An 18038-nucleotide genomic window follows, 5' to 3' on the forward strand; every position below is an offset into this window, starting at 1 on the left:
CCTTACAAAGGCTTAACATAGTTGGCAAGAGCAAATACAACAGAGAGAAAATAAACAGGGTTTTCCCGGAGCCATTACACCCATTAACACTCTCCTGCATTTTCCTCTACCTTATTACTTACCCCGATGAGGAATATTGCAGAATGAATCCAGCGTCCACCACCTCCTCCCAAGCTCTTTAGTCTACTCTCAGAGCTAGAAATATTTCACTAATTAACAAAATGCCTGCATTTCCTTACGCTCTGCAACCCACCCCACCCTTCGGTGCTAATTTATGAATACAGCAGAAACAAAATGCTGCCCTGGATAGACCTCTCCATATTCCCCAACAGACGAAAGAGAACTGTTAACATCCTTCCAGGTGATGGGTGAAGAAAACCAACTTCCTCAGGAGCACGTCCGTCAGGAGGCAAGAGGCACAGATTCTGAGTACAAAACCCTGCATGGCTGCGTACATCCTGAAAATAAAGGCAGAGGACTCTTTTCCAAGGCTCCACAAATTACACAAGAGGTGGCCTTTAAATTCTTGCCAAATACATGTTTGGAAAGATGCTGGTGAAGCAGCACTGCGCTGACAGGGCTGCATTGTCTACAAATCACGGCTGACACCCCGAGGACCAGGACGCCCCGTGCTCGCTGCACTCCACTCAACGGTAACAAGCACTTACTTCCACGATAATTAAGCATCTCGCTAGTCGGCTTCCTGCCTCCAAGGCAGCCGCTTTAATTCCCCTTGCAGGACGCAGCATCATTTTAGAAGCCTGGCTGCTATTTAAAGGCTGGAACATTTAGGGGTGTTTGGAAAACTGCATGCTGCCTGCAGAACGCAGGGGCCGGCTGAGCTCCAGCTGGGCTCACACTGGCGGCCAGATCAACGCTAATTGTTTTCACTCTCACCCCCCTTCCCCATCTTTTGTGAAGGGGATAATGGTTTTGCACCGCTGCCTAATGAAACCTGGCTTTTGAGCTTTCTAGATACTTGTTCATCAGATTGCTATGATTTCCTTTACGTTTCAAAACTTTACGTGCTCCTCTTGAACTGTAAGCCTTCCACTGGAAGAAATGCCAACTGTTGCTCCCTAAGGCAGTGAGGGGGGGCAGCACATGTGGCCATAGCTAAGGTTCAAGAAGTGCTTGCTCCTCATAAAATGGCAAGGAAACCAGTCAACTGAATCAAAGCGCAAAGTCACGAGTCCATCGCCAAAGAAAAAATCTTTAGAAGCCCCAAACCACCATTTATGAAACTTATGAGAATTCATTTTCTAAACCAAGGGGGAAAAAGCTGTTTATTTCAATGAAAATAGCTTTCAAAGAAAGAATACACTAGCATAAAGACTAATTCTAAGCAGATTTTTATAAAGATCACAAGTTCCCAGAAATCCAAATAAATTGCCTACTATTACCAGAACTTTCATTCCTTAAATGGCCCACACACCAATGACACCATGCATGGTAAAAAGACACTCTTGTCACACTTCATTACCCATAGGAAATACTTTGTTGCAGACCTGTTCTTTTTTTTTCTTTAGGATACGTGAAGTTATACGCATTGCAGGAGGGAACTGAAAGCCAGCACTAAAATATAAGCAAGACAGCAGACTTGGAAATGCCCAACCCTGGCAGTCACTACTACAGTCCCTCCACTTTAGAACCATCTCATATGCATCCTATAGTTTAAAATATCTTACATTTAAACACAAAATTTTCTTCATAATTTAAAGGAAAAGCTGAGACTCCTCTTACATCCTGAGCAAAACAACTCAATGTTTTCTTTTAATTTCAAAATATAGATGGGCACATGGGGGGAGAGAGGAGAGACTACCTACAGTTTAGAGACCTGTAAAAACAGAAGGTTGAAGATGGACAACGAAGTAACACATTTTTTTTCCTATCATTACACCCTTTCCTATTCTATCCCTCTCTTGTCCTCTCTTTCTTTGCTCTTCCTCTCCATCTCCCTCTCTTTACCCCCCATTTTTTATAGCATCAAACAAACCCCTTTAAGTGCAATATAAACTTTGGACACTGGCTAGCCTATGTGGAACATATATGCTTCCAATTTATTAAACTACTTGAAGGGTCCCCACCAGTAAGATGGCAAACTTCCGGCTTCTTTTCGGGGTCCTCAGTTCCCGCCGGCGCCACCTGAAGCCCAATCACCTCTCGCCCCCCTCCCAATCCCAGCACCTAGCCAACAGCCACCAGCCCCGTAGAAGTAACACCACAATCACCCTATGCCCCTTCCTATATAACCCAGCACCTTTCCCTAATAAAGCGGAACTCTCCGGTGAATTGCTGTTGTGTGTCGCTCCTTTCCTTTCACTACTAGTCAAAAATCAGTATGTCACCTGTGTGTATAATATGATGACAGATCAATAACTCAATAACTCCTAAAGCCTATTCCTGAGGGTTGATGGAAACAGCAAACATATACTGACAATTGTTAACAATTATCTTAATTATCAGCAAGCCTGCCTCAGCATCATTAAATACAGTAAAAAGCAACCGAATTAAACAGAAGAGCAATACTAATTTACAGCATGTCACCTCCATCTGTTGAAAGAGTAAGCTACATAAAAAAAATTCCCTTGTTACATGTTTAATTTTGTAGTTCTAGGTACTATTTGAGTTCCCTGGTAGATCCACTTAGCTAGAATACCAACCCCACTGTTAAGTTCAGTTGAGTTCTTGGAAACTATATGAGAAAACCAGAGGATGCATTTCAAATTCTACTAGTTGAAAATCTTTCCACCACTAAAGGTCTATCACAATGCACCCCTACCCACCCTTTTCTGATCATGTCAATCTTCCAGAAAAAGGGCTTTCTCCTCTCCTCTCTAAATCATCTCATCCTTCCTGCATTCTCTTCGGAGCACTGGCTGGTGAGAGGGGCACCAGAGGAGCAATCCCTTCCAGTGTGCAAAGCTATAGGCTTTGTCATTCTGGCACTTTGAGACATTCACATTTCGACCTCTCCTCCCTCCTTCCTGAAACTCTCCTCTGGACTTCCATGACAACCAGGTTCTTCTTCATCCTCTCCTGCCTGTCTCTTTTTTGCTGACTCCTCAGTGTCGCTGGCAGCCTGTTTAAAAGCAAAGGATTCCAGAGCGGTATCCTTGGTTTACTTCTCTTACCCTTCTTACTTTTGGAAGAGGCCATAAAGGGTATTAGACTCGGGATGTGTGTGAGTAGTGAGTGCACTAGGATGAGACAGCAGGCATGTGCACACTGTAGTCAAAATGTTACTCTGGAAATCAGGGTGTTAGCTTGGTTGGATCACAGTTGCCTGTACAACTGAATGAACACAGAATAATGAAATTACCTGGGGTGATATCTGCTTGGTAGCCAGTACTGTCTGGTCATGACATAGGTGCCTGTACCTTTAAGCACCATCTCTATGCGCTTACCTGCAAATCTCTACTCATGATCCTCTTTGCCTAAACTCCAGATAAAATGTAAGCAAGTGCTCGTTTGCTATCTTCCTTATTCATTTATTTTCTACAATGAACTAACAATCAGAAAAATGGAAAAACAATTTTTTCCAAGAAATGAATGGGTGATAAGGAAGTGAGAACAATAAATAATTGAAGGAACTAAATGAAAGGAACAACATGGAAAACTTTCTTTTTGCCAAGGGTTTCAAGTTTAAAGGCTACACGAGATGAGGGAAGAACAACAAAAAAACAAAAAACAACTACTACCGTTCCTGTCTTGAAATAATTTACAATACAAGGTGGTACACTGACCAAAAAATATAGCATTCCTCATCAAATACTTCCATATTCTCAAATGGGGTCTTGTTAGATTCCTTAACTGGTATAGTCTCCAATATGGGGTCAATGCTCAATGTTTAAGTAAATACAATAAACTTTGATAATGAGTAACTCTACAAGTGCCCAATAATCCAGAGATATGCAATATGAGTAGCATGAAAGTGTCAAGGTAGTTTATGAGGTTGCATTCATGGATTTAGAATGCCCATGGATATTTTTATTTGAATGAAATAGGAAGCTTTATTTTAAAACTTCATAGCACTTGAACATTAGATTAGCAAAGATAACCAAATAAAGGCAAACTATTTTCTTTACATCCCTCCCTGTTTTTCCTGAATTTCACTCACACTACATCAAAGTACCACGTCAGATGCAAGGGCAGTGTGACTCTTTCAAGTTAGCCTAAAACACATACACACATTCAGTGCAGTGTCATGCACAATTTAAGATTTGTGAATCAGCACATAACTTCTTAGATTGGAAATTCCTCCCTTCTTTCATTTCTGTTCTGTCTCTTCAACAAAAAGCAGGAGAAATGGGGAAAAGTGAAGTTGATAATCTTATTCCTATTCTCCAAATGTTCACTGTCTGAAAAAGACATCACTGAGGGAGGTAGTGAAGATTCAAATACCTTACCCTGAAATTAACCAAGTGAATAAAGAAGTTAGGGATACAAAACATATGTAATAGGATAGTTACATTTGAATTTAGAGATAAGAAAGCAACTTAAAACATGGCCTATTTTGGCCAGAGTAAAAACAAAAACAGAGCATAACATCTGCCTCCCACCCACCCTCTTAACTAAAAAAAGTTCAGTAAAGAAAAGTTCAATTTCAAAGGCCTAGTAAGGCCTGAAGATACTTTGTCGCTGAGGGTGAAGGAACCAATGCGAAAGCTTGATGGCAGAAGAGGGTCATGACAGAGTAAAGGTGTGCAGCAAGCTATAGGTGGAATTACTGATGTGATGGGTAGTCTAACGACTTCACAGCTGGCAGACTAGAGGAGAACAGAAATAAAGGTGAATATTTACCTCATATTTAAATATGACTAAAATTATGCAATAAGCAATTAAATATAATGCAAAAGAGGTAGGTTTGAGAAATGCAAAGTAGGAGGGTAAAAGGTAGAAGGTAGAGTAAAAGGTAATAAGTAGAAAGGGAACAGCACATCAGAATATTAGAGGAAAAATAATGTGTGTGTGTGGTGCAGTAAACTAACACTTTCAAGGAAAAGAAATAGGAGTACATCAACTCACCAGGGGTACTGAGAGTTTCCACGCCTGACACCAGGATATTAAGAGACCAGACTAGACCAATGAAGGAATGAGTTTCTAATGCATTAATTTGTGTATTAATACTCATTTTAAGTAGTTTAAAAATATATTCATCAGTAAGGGAAACTCTGGTCTGGCACTGAACAATTTATTATCAAATATGATCTGGGGAAAGGTGAATGTGAGAAATAATTGCCAGAGGACAACTAATAATAAGTGTCTCATTAAATGTATACAATAAATATACAGGGGAAAATGCTTGTCAACTTCCTTCAAATTGTGCATCAAATCCTTCAAGTTATTAACCCATTAAAAAAAGGTCCCATAATTAAATAAGGCAGGGACACACTATATATCACCTTCCTTAGGATATGACAATATTTCTTAGTATATTAAGGGCGCCAATAAATCTGCAGTTAGAAGAAAGAAAAACAAAACAAAACACCAACCCCACCACTAACTTTATTAAACTAAGAGATTTCTTAACCGATCTGACCATGAACTTACTTTTTAAAAAATAAAACATTTTTCTCACTGTGCATCCTATTGAATGTAACTAGGAACAAGCAGGCCCTATTTTAGAAGAATTCAGGGTACAAACAAAATTGCACATACATTATAAATTTAGCTATGCTCTTTTAAAAGTTATACATAAACAAATCAAAGGAAGTTCACCAAAGGATTTACAATTTATGTCTTTACATAGTTGGGTTATGAATAATTTCTTGGTATTTTTTTATATGTTTTTATTTTCTAAAATAAGCATATGTAACTTTATTAACCAAAAGAAATAACTTAGGAGAAAAAAAAACATTCTGTTGCTAAAGAAAATAAAAGATGATCTGGAAAATGTGGTATGATGAATGCATAATGAATACTAATTACAAAATACTGCACTATGTTCAACTCCAAGTACTCAAATCACCAAAAAATTCAAGAGATGTCAGGTCCTTCCAATGAGATGATTTTGTGCTAAAATCCCCTGATGAAAATGAAATCAAAGAGGGCTGGCTGCATTAAGTATAGAGACTTAAAGATTATAAGATTATCTGTATTTTGGGGATTTGATTAATTACTTCATACAGATGATTAACACAATTGCTCATTCCTCATTTGCAGATGCTTTCTTTATATTTAATATTGATGTAAAAGTCCCATTGTGCCCAACGAACCTCCATTTCACCCCCTCAACAGGCTGTGGTGACCTGGAAAAATCTGGGGAGGCTGTCTAGGTGCAGCACAGACTGAGGCGGCAGGACTCAGTCCCCTTTCCTAGGACTCATCCACTTTCCCACGTGCATGTATATTTCACCTTTTGTCCTTCCAATCCTCCTTCTACAGAGATTTGGGCTAAATTTGAAGAATGTTACCTTTGGACTAAAGGCCAACACTCTGGAAAGCATTAATTATCAAAGGGATAGGAGGTAGCGGTGGGGCAAGAAACTGAAACTGCAGTTACTCTGGAGAGGAAGTCTAATAGTACTGATTTTCTCCTCTGAGGGCAGACAGCAAAGCAATGGTCCAAATTGGACTAAGACTTAAATTAGGTAACTTATAAAACTGATCCACATTTGATGAACCTCGCAGAGGATCTCAAGAATCTTCACTAAGACAGCTTGTCAGGCTGCTGACATGGACTGTACAGTGCTTGGCACTAAGCTAAGCATCAGAGAAGGAAGGAGAAAAAGGGGATGCTTACATCCTAATCTAACTGTCAAAAGGAGGAATATAGGAAACAAGAGGGTTCACTAGGACAGAATGTCACAAATGGCTTTATTAAAGATTCTCAACTGAATATTTATATTCCAAAAAGAATTTAAGTGCACTTGAAAAAAGCATGTTTAAATTTAGCTTAGAAAAAGGATAGGAAGCATCAGAAAGAACAGTGGCTGAACCTACTTATTTCTACACATAACTCCTAATATCCAAATCATTATTAATCTTGATTAATATCAACAGTAACCATATTTCACTCAGCAGATTTTGAAATATCACCCAAGGACCAAGATTTAAAAGAAAAAAATCAGAACACTGAATCACCCCGCACAGCCTTAGCGTTTCCATAGGTACAGGTCACAGACAGTCCGTCTGCTTCACGGCGCTCACATTTCTGAGCACAAGCTCTCCCGACGGGGCTCCTGGGGAGCAGGCCTCTTATCCTTGTCCCCGACCCTCCATTCTCCATACTCACAAGCACCCCATGTCCATTTCCAAGCTCACACCTACTAGGCTTTCTCTTAATGAAAACTGGAAAGACAGAGAATTTATGGCAGAAAAACTACTTTGAAAGTACACTATAAAAGGAAAAGGCCTCCCACTACAGCTCGAGTTATAGCTTCTGAAGTCAACTACACCATGAATCTCTACATTGAGTAGAAATACATCCAGTGGGGGAGAAAATACTGGTAATTCCTTAAAATGCTACAGTTGTCATGGCACTTTCTTTCAGGAACCTTCAGTGGCTCCTCAATTGTCACCCTATTATTGTGTGATTTCAGCCTGTAATTCAGGATGAGTGGTACCTGTCCCTAAACGGCTTCCTTGTCCTGTAACAGTAAGACATAGGTCTGCCCTAGACAAACCATGGCCCCTTTTCATAAAGCTCTACCAGACCCTGGCCCTGAATCAAGCATGTCCCTCTCTGACCTTGCACTCAGAATGTTTCTAATGCACAGTTATTAGAAAGAACAACGTGTCTGGATCCTTCATTTTCCATATGTGGTATCTCAGGGCCAAAATTTTTAAGTCCACTGAAGGCTAAAACAGCTAGGGGCAGATGCCACGTTTGAAGCCAGACCTCCTTGTTCTCTGACTTCTATCCTGTTGGCTACACCATGCTGACCTTCTAGAACATGCTTTTTCAACAACTGCTGCCAACAGTTTAACTACAGTTTGAGGATTCATTAGGCACCAGGTACTGTACACTACTTCATTTCTTCCCCACAGCAATCTGCAGGGAGGAATTAGCCACCATAGTTTGTGTGTGAAGATCCTGCAGTGGGAAGGGACTCACCACTGTCCTAGGGTCTGATCCCTAAGCCATGTTCCTTGCACCAGAAGATTGTCCCTTCTAAAAATGCTTCTCATACTACTTTCTGAAAATCTGTAATTAACTCTACATGTGGTTGGGCCTTTCCTTCCCAGTTACATGCTTAGGTACACCTGACGGCAGAGGTCCATCCAGTCCTTATCCCCAAAGTATCTAGGCTCTGTGTCCTTGAAAAGGCATCACCAGTAACAAAAGCCTCATGATCTCAGTTAAGCTGGGTCAGAAATTCACCAATAAATTAACAGAATTTATATTGTAATCTAAAATGTAATTATGGTTATCTCGTAAAATATTAGTTTTGAGGGAGACAAGTCAAAAAAAATCCACATAACCAAAACTTAACAGATCTCAGCTCTATTTTCCTCACTTAAAGAGCCCTTACAACAGTAATGAATGAAAAATAACAGCAATTTGACCTTCCCTCTGCAGTCATCTTCAAAGGGCATGAAAGATAGCTAGAAAATCAGTATATGAAGAAGAACTGGATAAAGCACCATCACAATGATATAACTAGAAGGCAAAGTAATGCACAATAGGGTCAGCTATTAAAAATCCTATGACAGAAAATAAACACATTCTAGGAAAAGAAAGGGGAGGTTAGGACAGCAAAGGTGAGATAGCCAACAGGAAATTCAGAAATTAAAAATAACTCTTATCAAATTAACGATGGTCAAGATAATTATGTCTTACCCTCAGGTAATTTTTCTCCCATGCAAAAGTCTCCCCATTGCTGCCCCCCTTTTTCAAAGCTATTTTTAAATGAATGAATTATGCTTCTTGTTTAAGCTGAAATAGTAAAAAAGAAAGTAAAAAATACGTCTTTCCTTCAAGACATCCCAATCCCAACCTCAAGAGTAGCCACTCCTAATAATTTGTGTATTCTTCCAGATGTTGTGTACAGGCCGGGCACACACACAATAAAACAGGCCCTGATGTGTGTGACAGAGAAAGGATTCAGCACACAAACTGCTCACCCCCGAAGAGACTTAATCTTTACTTACAGAACCAGGACAGGAAGGCAGAGGGGTAGCTGGTGAAGAATGAATCCATCTGCTTATGCTCAGGAGAGGCAGAGGAACTCCCCTTGCCAAGCTGATATATAATACTTGATAAAACTCCTCACTACTAACACATTTTGAATCTTTTTATACACATCCGCATTCTAAAAATAGGAGCCCTCCATAAGTGTTTCTGGCAACTTGTCAACAAAAATTAAGACAGGAGCAAATCAAATAACTTCCTTTGATTCAAGGCACACCACATTGCTCTAGGTTTATTTTTTCTTTACTAATTATGCACATATACAAATATACATGCATATTATGTATAACCTTCAAATGAAATTATTTTCACCTATTCCCCAAATGCAGAATTTCCCCATGTCTAAATGAGATTTTACTCAAAAAACTTTATTGAGGTATAATTGCATTTATTTCAGGTGTACAATTTAACAATTCAATATTTGATATATTGCAAAATGATCAATTCATCCAGTTAACATCTGTCACCATACCTAGTTACAAATTCTCTTTTCTTATGAGAACTTTCAAGATCTACTCTCCTGACCTCTTTCAAATAAGCGATACAGTATTATTAACCATAGTCACCATGCTGTACATTACATCCCCATGACTGACTCATGTTATAACTGGAAATTTGTACCTTTTGACCCCCTTCACCTGTTTCACTGCCGCCCCTCCAACCCCCACCTCAGGCAACCACCAGTCTGTTGTCTTTATTCATGAACTTGTTGTTTTGGTTTGGCTTTTTTTTTTTAAGATTCCACATTACTCACACATGTATTAACTTTATCACTTAAACTTTCATTTACAAACTAGAAAAAAAGTTAAGTAGAATGCAAACCAATCAAGTGTTCAAAGATAAAATCCTGTGGCAGAAGTCTTTTGCTTCTTGTTCATCCTTTTCATTTCTGTGGCAAAGTGAAATAAATCCCATAACTGGAATGGTAAGTTGATCTTAACATGCCCTCTTGTGTGTTTGCATTAGGACTCACTTTAAAATGGATCGCTTTGCCTATTCAGTACTAAGTGTTTATAAAGTGCATGTAAAGCACAACATTTAAACTCTCTTGCTTAGAACCTCACAACAGCTTCCCTCAGCTTTCAGGGTAAAAGAATTTCCCAAATGCATGACACATCTCCCTAATGAACAAACAGTTTAGTCCCTATACTCTGTCAAACCTTCAGCTCCAGTCAAAGGGGAAAGAACCACTACAATTCCATGAATGTACTCTGAATGCACTCATGAGCCCTCAGGAAAAAACAAGGGGCAATTTCTACTGGATCACAACCTCATACAACTCTCATCCCTCATTCTCTTGGCTTGTTCCTACCAATCCCTTTTTCTCCCGTTAAACTCTTCTTCCTTCTTCAAGACGGCGTTTGGGTGTAGTCCCCCCAGGAAGCTAGTTAGCTATGCCCCACCCCTCCCCCATGCCATGTCACCCTTTATACTGCACCCCTTCAGAGCACTGAGGTAATTTACGGTAATTAAAAATCAAGATAGGGATTCTCTTGATAAAAATGATAAAAGAAATCATCATTTTACTAAGCATTATTATCTTCTAACACCAACCAGCTCCTGACAAAATAACTGACTTTGAAGTTTTTTGTCAAAACTGCAGTTGAAACAAATTTAAAAGAAAAAATATGTTGGAGCAAGATAAATTCTTTAACAGAACACAATAACAAAAAAGGCCTAACTAGGGTTATAACAATCTTGGGTATAATAAGCATCAAAACGACACTGCATTATTTTATACCTGTTAGGAAAAATTCTAAGAATGCCAGTTGTCACTATTAATGGTACCACAGTTGAAACAGACATCCTCATGTTGCTAGAGGCAATGGAAATTAGTAGAACCCTTTCAGGGGGGGCGGAAGGGGAAAAAGGGGGGTGTACATCAGGAAATACTCATATTTTGGGGTGCTGTAATCTCTCTCTCAACATCGGGAATGCACGGCTGTTCAAAGGCGGAAGGGACTGTCCTCTGCAGAGCTCCAGGACTCCTCCACATAGTCCCACCAGCTCTGCAATCTTCATTCTTTGGGATTACAGCTCTGCCAGATTTTGCACTGCTTGTTAGCTCTGAGAATTCACTCTTTCTTATAAAGTCCCAACAGTCCTCCCACATCGTTGGTCCCCAAAAGACAATGGTACAGGGTATCTTCACTTCCCAAGGTTCTTTGATGCAACATCCATTAAGCCACAAGTATTTCAGGCCAGGAATTCTTCCAATCTTCCCAGCTACTCAGGTCCTCCAATTCTGGGGTGGTATGGAGTCAACATTTCCTAGAATTCCTCTATAAAGGTATTCATGTTCAGCTCTCTCCACATCACTAAATAGCTACAACACACCCATCTCTCTCTGCTGACCAAACTCTTGATAATTCTAGCCTGGCTCTTACTTCTTTTCTTCTTATTTGCCCTTGTATATTTGTGTCTTTTTATATTCCTTTAGTAACAATGGTGTAGGGCTTGGGGAGAGGTGGGAAATACTTGCAGCCCATGTTCAATCTGATGTATTTAGGTGCTGCAATGCTTTGATCTAAAGCTGAAAACTTCCACTTATGAAATATTTAATACATGCAATAACTTAGATACCTAGTACCTACCACCCAGATTTAATAAATGTTAACATTCTGCCAAATGTGCTTTAGACCACAAAGAAATAAAATGCTACGAATACAGATAAAATACCAACTTCCAATCCCATTCTTCTCAGCTTCTCTAGATAAACTTCTCTCCTAAAGATACTTTAAGTATATATATAAAGCACTTTGTATATTTATAAACTCTTTAAAGATAGTAACATCCTTTTACATGAAAAAAACTTTTAAAGATTTATTCATGTTGATATAAAAAGATATAGGGCCCTTATAATTACTTCTGTGTGTTTTCCATTCTTTGTTATGTGCTACATTTTGTTGACTGAAATCTTGGCTATGTCCTACTAGTATTACAAACAATAACAGAATGGCCATTCTTTTCACATCTTCTTCAGGGACTTATTTGAAAGTCTCTCTAGAGGACTCAGAACGGGAACTGCTGAAACCTTGAATCAGAGCATCTTTCAACATTATTTGATGCTATCAAACTGCTCTCCAAAATGGTTATTAACAATTTTACAATCCAACAGAAACATATAAGACATCACTTGCTGCCCCTTCTTCCTTTAAATTATTGCCAGTGATGGTATAAAATATTATCTTGTTGCTTTCACTGGCATTTCCCAGATAACTAGTGACAATTTTAATTCATTCATTGGTCGCATTTACTTACATTTTGCCCATTTTTCTACTAGGTCTCTGCCTTCTTTGTTACTGGTTTGTAGGATTTCCTTTTATACTATGGATATCAACCCTTCATGTTCTGTAGCTTGCCCTTTACCATTAAGGTATATTTTCTTACACATGCATTTACAGTTTTTAACACAGTCAAATTTACATTCCTCTCCTTTATATTTTGGGCTTTTTGTGTCTTGTTCAAAAAAATTACTTCCAATCTCCAGATGTTTTCCTGTATTTTCTTCTAAAAGCTTGAAAGTCTTTTTAAAGTGTATGTCTTCAATTTATCTGGTATTTACATGAATGTATTTTTATTTTTACCATACTGTCCCCTATTATTTTTTGAATAGTCTATTCTTTCCACACTGACTTGCAATACAATGTCAAAAGCAAGTTCCCATGCAAGTGGGGGTCTCTGTGTGAGGTCCCTCCCGTGTGAATGGTCTGTTTCTGTACCCGTGTGCCAAAACCACATCTACTCAGATATCACAGCATTCCAACAAATCCTGCAGCCCCCATTAGTTCTACTTCTTCAGTTAATTTTAGTATCATTCTTAGTCTCATTCTACTATGTGTCATGGCAAACTCTCCTGGTTTTGTTGTTGTTTTGTTTTTGAATTGCATCACAAAATAATTTAGGAAACTTAAAATTCTTTGTAATACTGAGTCTTCCAATTCAATAATGTATGTAGCTCCTATGTATTTAGATCTTCTTTATGATTTTTAATCTATATATCCTTTCTTATATTTATTAGGAGATACATTACAATATTTTGTTATTCTGACTAGGACCATTCATGTCATCACATTTTCTAATATACTGTTGCTGGTGTACACTAAGGAGTTGTTAATTTTTTGTTATTTCATACCCAGTAGTCTTACTGATCTCTTATCAGCACTTTAACAGTTTAATGAATCTCTTAATTTTTCTAAATGTTTTTCTTTGTGTTGCCTTATGGAGTCGGCTAGTTAATACAGCTTTAATTTAAAATGTAATGTTAAGTAAAAAATAGGATATGCTATATTCTACTGTATAAATGTTTATGCATGCAAAAAGCACAAGGACTTCAAAGGAATATGAGAATATGAAAATGGCTGACTTTTTGGTAAGAAGCATTTTCTTTATAAATATTTATCATAAAGTAGTTTTAAAAAAATGACTTTGGAAATAATATGCAAGAAGTTAACATATATTGCATAATTTTTATTAAAAATAATGAGAGATCAATGAAAATGTCATGAAAATATGCCACAATGTTTAAAGGAGGAAAAAAATCTTACTACCTGTGGGTATTTGTACAATGATAAAAGATTTGAAAACTATCAAATGACTCCACTCCATATAGCCTACATCATCACTAAAGCAAATGGCAAGGAGTTCATTTTAGATTGTGTTCCTATATCACCTATAGTATGACTTCAGTAGAAGAGATGGATTATACTTTAAAAGCATTTTTGGAATGCTATTAATTTGGACTTGATTTCAAAATCGATGAAAGATTTAACCCTTCAATAAAACCACTAGGCAGGATTACCCATTTCCTTCCAAAAATCAAATTCAGGATCTCTGTAATTAAGAGCACACATAGGAAATTACTTCACAAGAGTCTCCTTTAAGACTAAGTCTCCAAGGCCTAGTGGGTTAATAAGAAAACAGACAAAAATAACACCCTGACCCAAGTGAAAGAGTTGTGTGGTACAAGTAAACAAACACTGAGCAATAAAATGAAGGGAAAATTGCCAGTGAAAAACAGAATAGAAAGAAAGCCACGGGGAGTAATATGAAAATGAAAGATACTACGATAAAAACAAAAATTTCCAGAGACTCTAAACAAAAGAGGTAATATGAACACACAAGAAAACAGTCAATGTTCTTCAAGAGAGAGCCCATTTCTCCATTCTTTCCAACAACTTCTAATTTTTGCCAATCTAGTGATTTGAAATCCAAGTACTTTCTAGAGTGAAATGGAGGGCATGATGCAGAGGATGAAAGGGAACAACAAAAAAACGGTGCTTTTTTATAGAAATTAAAGCATGGAAAGTAGTGATAAAAGCCTGTGAAAGTAACTAGTACTTACTTCAGAAGTAAGTAAGGGGTGGCACTGAATGGAGAAGGGTGAGGAGAGCCTAGAGAAGCATAAGGAAAAGAGAGATGACAACAGGAAGGAGAAAAAATGCTGATCATATTCCTATGTTGGAATAAAACAGACCTCTGTATTTTTTTAACTCATAAAAATCAAATCATTGATTTATATGAAACCAAAGAAAAGTGGGTCTGGAGTATTAAGAACCAAATGTGCAACTACCTTATAAGTTATACAAGAAAACAGTATTAAGGCAGGAGAAGTGGAAAAATAGAGATAGTGATAATATTGAGTACTGTGTCCATAAAAAGCAAGTTATGTTACAAGAAGACAATGATGAAGAACATCCACTAAAGACAATGTAAGCAGAGATACACACATAGTGAAGTAAGAATACAGAGGTTGGGGAAGGCTTCACAAAGAGAGCTGAGCTGAATCTCGAAGACCAAATAGGACTGAGCAAGGACGCAAAGCTTGGAGAAACCAGTAGTTCGGTTTAACACACTACATTGTGAGGTATACAAAATAGTAAAATAATGGGAATAAGAATGTGGATGCAATATAAAAATCAGCCTTGAGAAATGGTTTAGCCCAGACATTATGCTCCAAAGCATATGGAGATATAAAAGAAAACAAATTATGGTGAGTATGTCAAAAAGAATTGATTATCATTCTTAAAGAGTTGAACCATTATACAGGTGCTCAGATTTTTAAAAAATGAATAATTTGGCAATATAACTAAAAACAAAAGCAAATTATTTCTATTTACTGAAAGAACCTCAATTTGTAATAAAACAAAAGTCAAACATAATGTTTCTAAGATATAGAATCCAAAGGAAGACAGAAAAATTTTTAGTCTATATTTAAAAAAACTGTATTTTAAAACAACAAAGGAGACAATATTATAGGATGTCAAGTTTAAAATAAAAATAAAAATACCAAGCTAGGTATTAAAATAAAAGACATATTTGTAATAAAAAGATATTTCTTGTTCAAGTAGTAACAAAATCAATGCAAAAACTGAAATATAAAAAGAAGAATTAACTGAAAATAACACAATGTTATTAAATAGACAAATATTTACTGCAAGTTTACTTTATGCTAGGTATTATTCATACCACCTGGGCTATAGCACTGAATGAATGTGACAAAACTCTCTGCCTTCTTGGACTTATAGTCTAGGGGGAGAGAGAGGAAAAAAAAATTTAATAATATTTTGCCATACTGCAAAGTGCAATAAAGAGTAATAAATCAGGAGAGGGAAGAATGAGTGCTGGGAATGTCAGTTCTGAAACATGGCCAGAGAAGACATAAACTGAGAAGTGGACATTTCTGCCAAGAGCAGAAAGAAGAAAGGCAGGCAAGGTGGTCACAGTGTCACACAGACCCAGTGTACACAGTCATGATAGGAAAACAAAGTATGAAACTGATGAAACAAAGTTATCCTGAACTCTATGCACTATGAATAGGATCAACTTTCTAGACAACTAACTGTCTATGTTATGTATATAAAAACTGAGCAAAGATTAAGTAATCAGAAAACCTAAAACTTAATTATTTTTTAAACTTAAGTCTATTCACTTGGGTCAAAGTTCAAATTTAAGGAGTGACCAATAAAAATAAAATAATAAGTACACTGAAGAGCAAACTAAAACACAAGGAGATTATTTAGAATTCCTGAAAAATGAAAAGTAAAATTTCTAACTCATTGAATTAAACCAAAATCACAGACTGAGATAAACTTAAAACTTAATATAAATGACAAACTGAGAATTCAACTAAAACTCTCTCAGATAGGAAAATGCAAATAAAAAAGAAAAAAAGTAAAATTTAATAAACTAAACCTAAGACGATAAATAAATAAAAACATCTAAAACATGATTTTTGGATAAAAACAGTAAAATCTTTAGATTCCTGGAAATCATGTTAGTAGATATAACAGAGAAGCAATTGAAGAGTAGAACAGATATATAAACCAGTGAATATTTTTAAAAATCTGAAAATGAATGATAAGCAGGGACACAGATTTTCTATTAAAAACACAATAGTAGAACAGATTCAAGATGGTGGCATGAGTGGTGACAGCAAGAACTCCTTTGAAAACCAGAAACACTACAAAAATATAGTTAATTAATACAACTAACCCTAAAACAGCAACAAGAAAAGAAGGCTGAACCAGACTGCATACAGACCTCACGAACAGTGCAGACCTCATGAACAGGGTAACGTACCAAAGCCTTGATCCGGCAGGACCCAAGCCCTTCCCCTACCCCTGCTCACTGGCGGGAGGAAGAGAAATGGACCCAGGAGGGGGTGGAAGCTTGGGATTGCTGAACACCTGGCACTGGAGGTCTGCTTTGCGACCAGAAACCTACCTTGTGTGGTGCTCTGGAGGATAGGGAGCTGGGAAAGGCGGAGTGCTTCAGACAGATTCCGGCTGTTTGTGGAGGATGGGATCCATATCCAGCCACTCTGTGACAGAGGAAAGGCAGGCGGTCTGGGAGGCTTCCAAGCAGCGAGAGGGCTGCTGAAGGGGCAGGGTTTGCATGGAGCTTGATGTGCGGGGGAGGGGAGAGCTGGACAAGGTTGTCTGGGCACGCTCTGCCCAGTTGGTTGGGAACTTTGAGGAGCTTAAGGTTCCCCAACCCCTGGTAGCCTACTCATCCCCGAGTCCCCCCACTGTGACATGCAGCCTGCTACGCCTTCCTTCTAGCCTGCAGGCACCTGTTTGCAAACCAGCAGTCACAGTGCTGGCATCAGGCCAGCCACATGGAGGCCCTGCCTACAATGTTAGAGACACAAAGCACAGAGGCTTACACCTGTGTGCTCCACTCACTGGCTCTGACACCAGAGACAGGCTCCACAGAAGGGAATCAGGAAACAGATCTTTCCTCTCCCCAGGCACCAGCTCCACTCTGCTACAACTCCCAACCTCACTCTAGGGACTGATCAGCTCCTGAGACTGGAGCTTCTGGGCACTAATGGGCACCACACAGAAATATGAAACGTCAAAAGGACATGGTTCAGACCAAAATCTCACAAACCCCAGAAAAAGGGCCAAATGAAACTGAACTCAACAATCTGCCTGAAACAGAGTTCAAAATAAAAATCATAAACATGCTTATGGAGGTTTAGAAACATTTCAAGAACTCAGGAACGAATTTAAATTGGAGATTGAATCATTATGAAATTCCTTATCTGAAATGAAACATACAATGGAGGGATTTAAAAGCAGATTAGATGTAGTAGAAGAGATGGTAAATGGAATAGAAATTAGAGAAGAGAAATACAAAGAAGCTGAGGCACAGAGAGAAAAAACAATCCGTAAGAATGAAAGAATATTGAGAGAACCGTGTGACCAATCCACAGTTTATGGAACAATATATGCATTACAGGAGTACCAGAAGAAGAAGAGAGAGAAAAAGGGATAGAAAGTGTCTTTGAGGAGGTAATTGCTGACAACTTCCCAAATCTGGGGAAGGAGAGAGTCTCTCAAGCCATGGAGGTGCACAGATCTCCCAACACAAGGGACCCAAAGAAGACAACATCAAG

General features: G+C 38.1%; 1 protein-coding gene across 15 annotated transcripts in view; it reads right to left on the reverse strand.

Moving 5' to 3' along the window:
• The window catches only part of SIPA1L1 (signal induced proliferation associated 1 like 1), a 394992-nt gene that overhangs the window by 151968 nt on the left and 224986 nt on the right, over positions 1 to 18038 (reverse strand). Inside the window, exon 1 of one of the 15 annotated variants that reach the window (XM_073242195.1) lies at positions 669 to 766. The exons of 13 other annotated variants lie outside the window; for them this stretch is intronic. The gene's annotated coding sequence lies outside the window, so the exon portion shown is untranslated. Of the gene's footprint in view, positions 1 to 122; positions 535 to 668; positions 767 to 18038 lie in introns of those variants that run through there. One more of the 15 variants, XM_073242194.1, reaches the window with a different exon arrangement.

Source organism: Manis javanica, chromosome 8 (genome assembly GCF_040802235.1).
Source record: "Manis javanica isolate MJ-LG chromosome 8, MJ_LKY, whole genome shotgun sequence".
Classification (NCBI taxonomy): domain Eukaryota; kingdom Metazoa; phylum Chordata; class Mammalia; order Pholidota; family Manidae; genus Manis; species Manis javanica.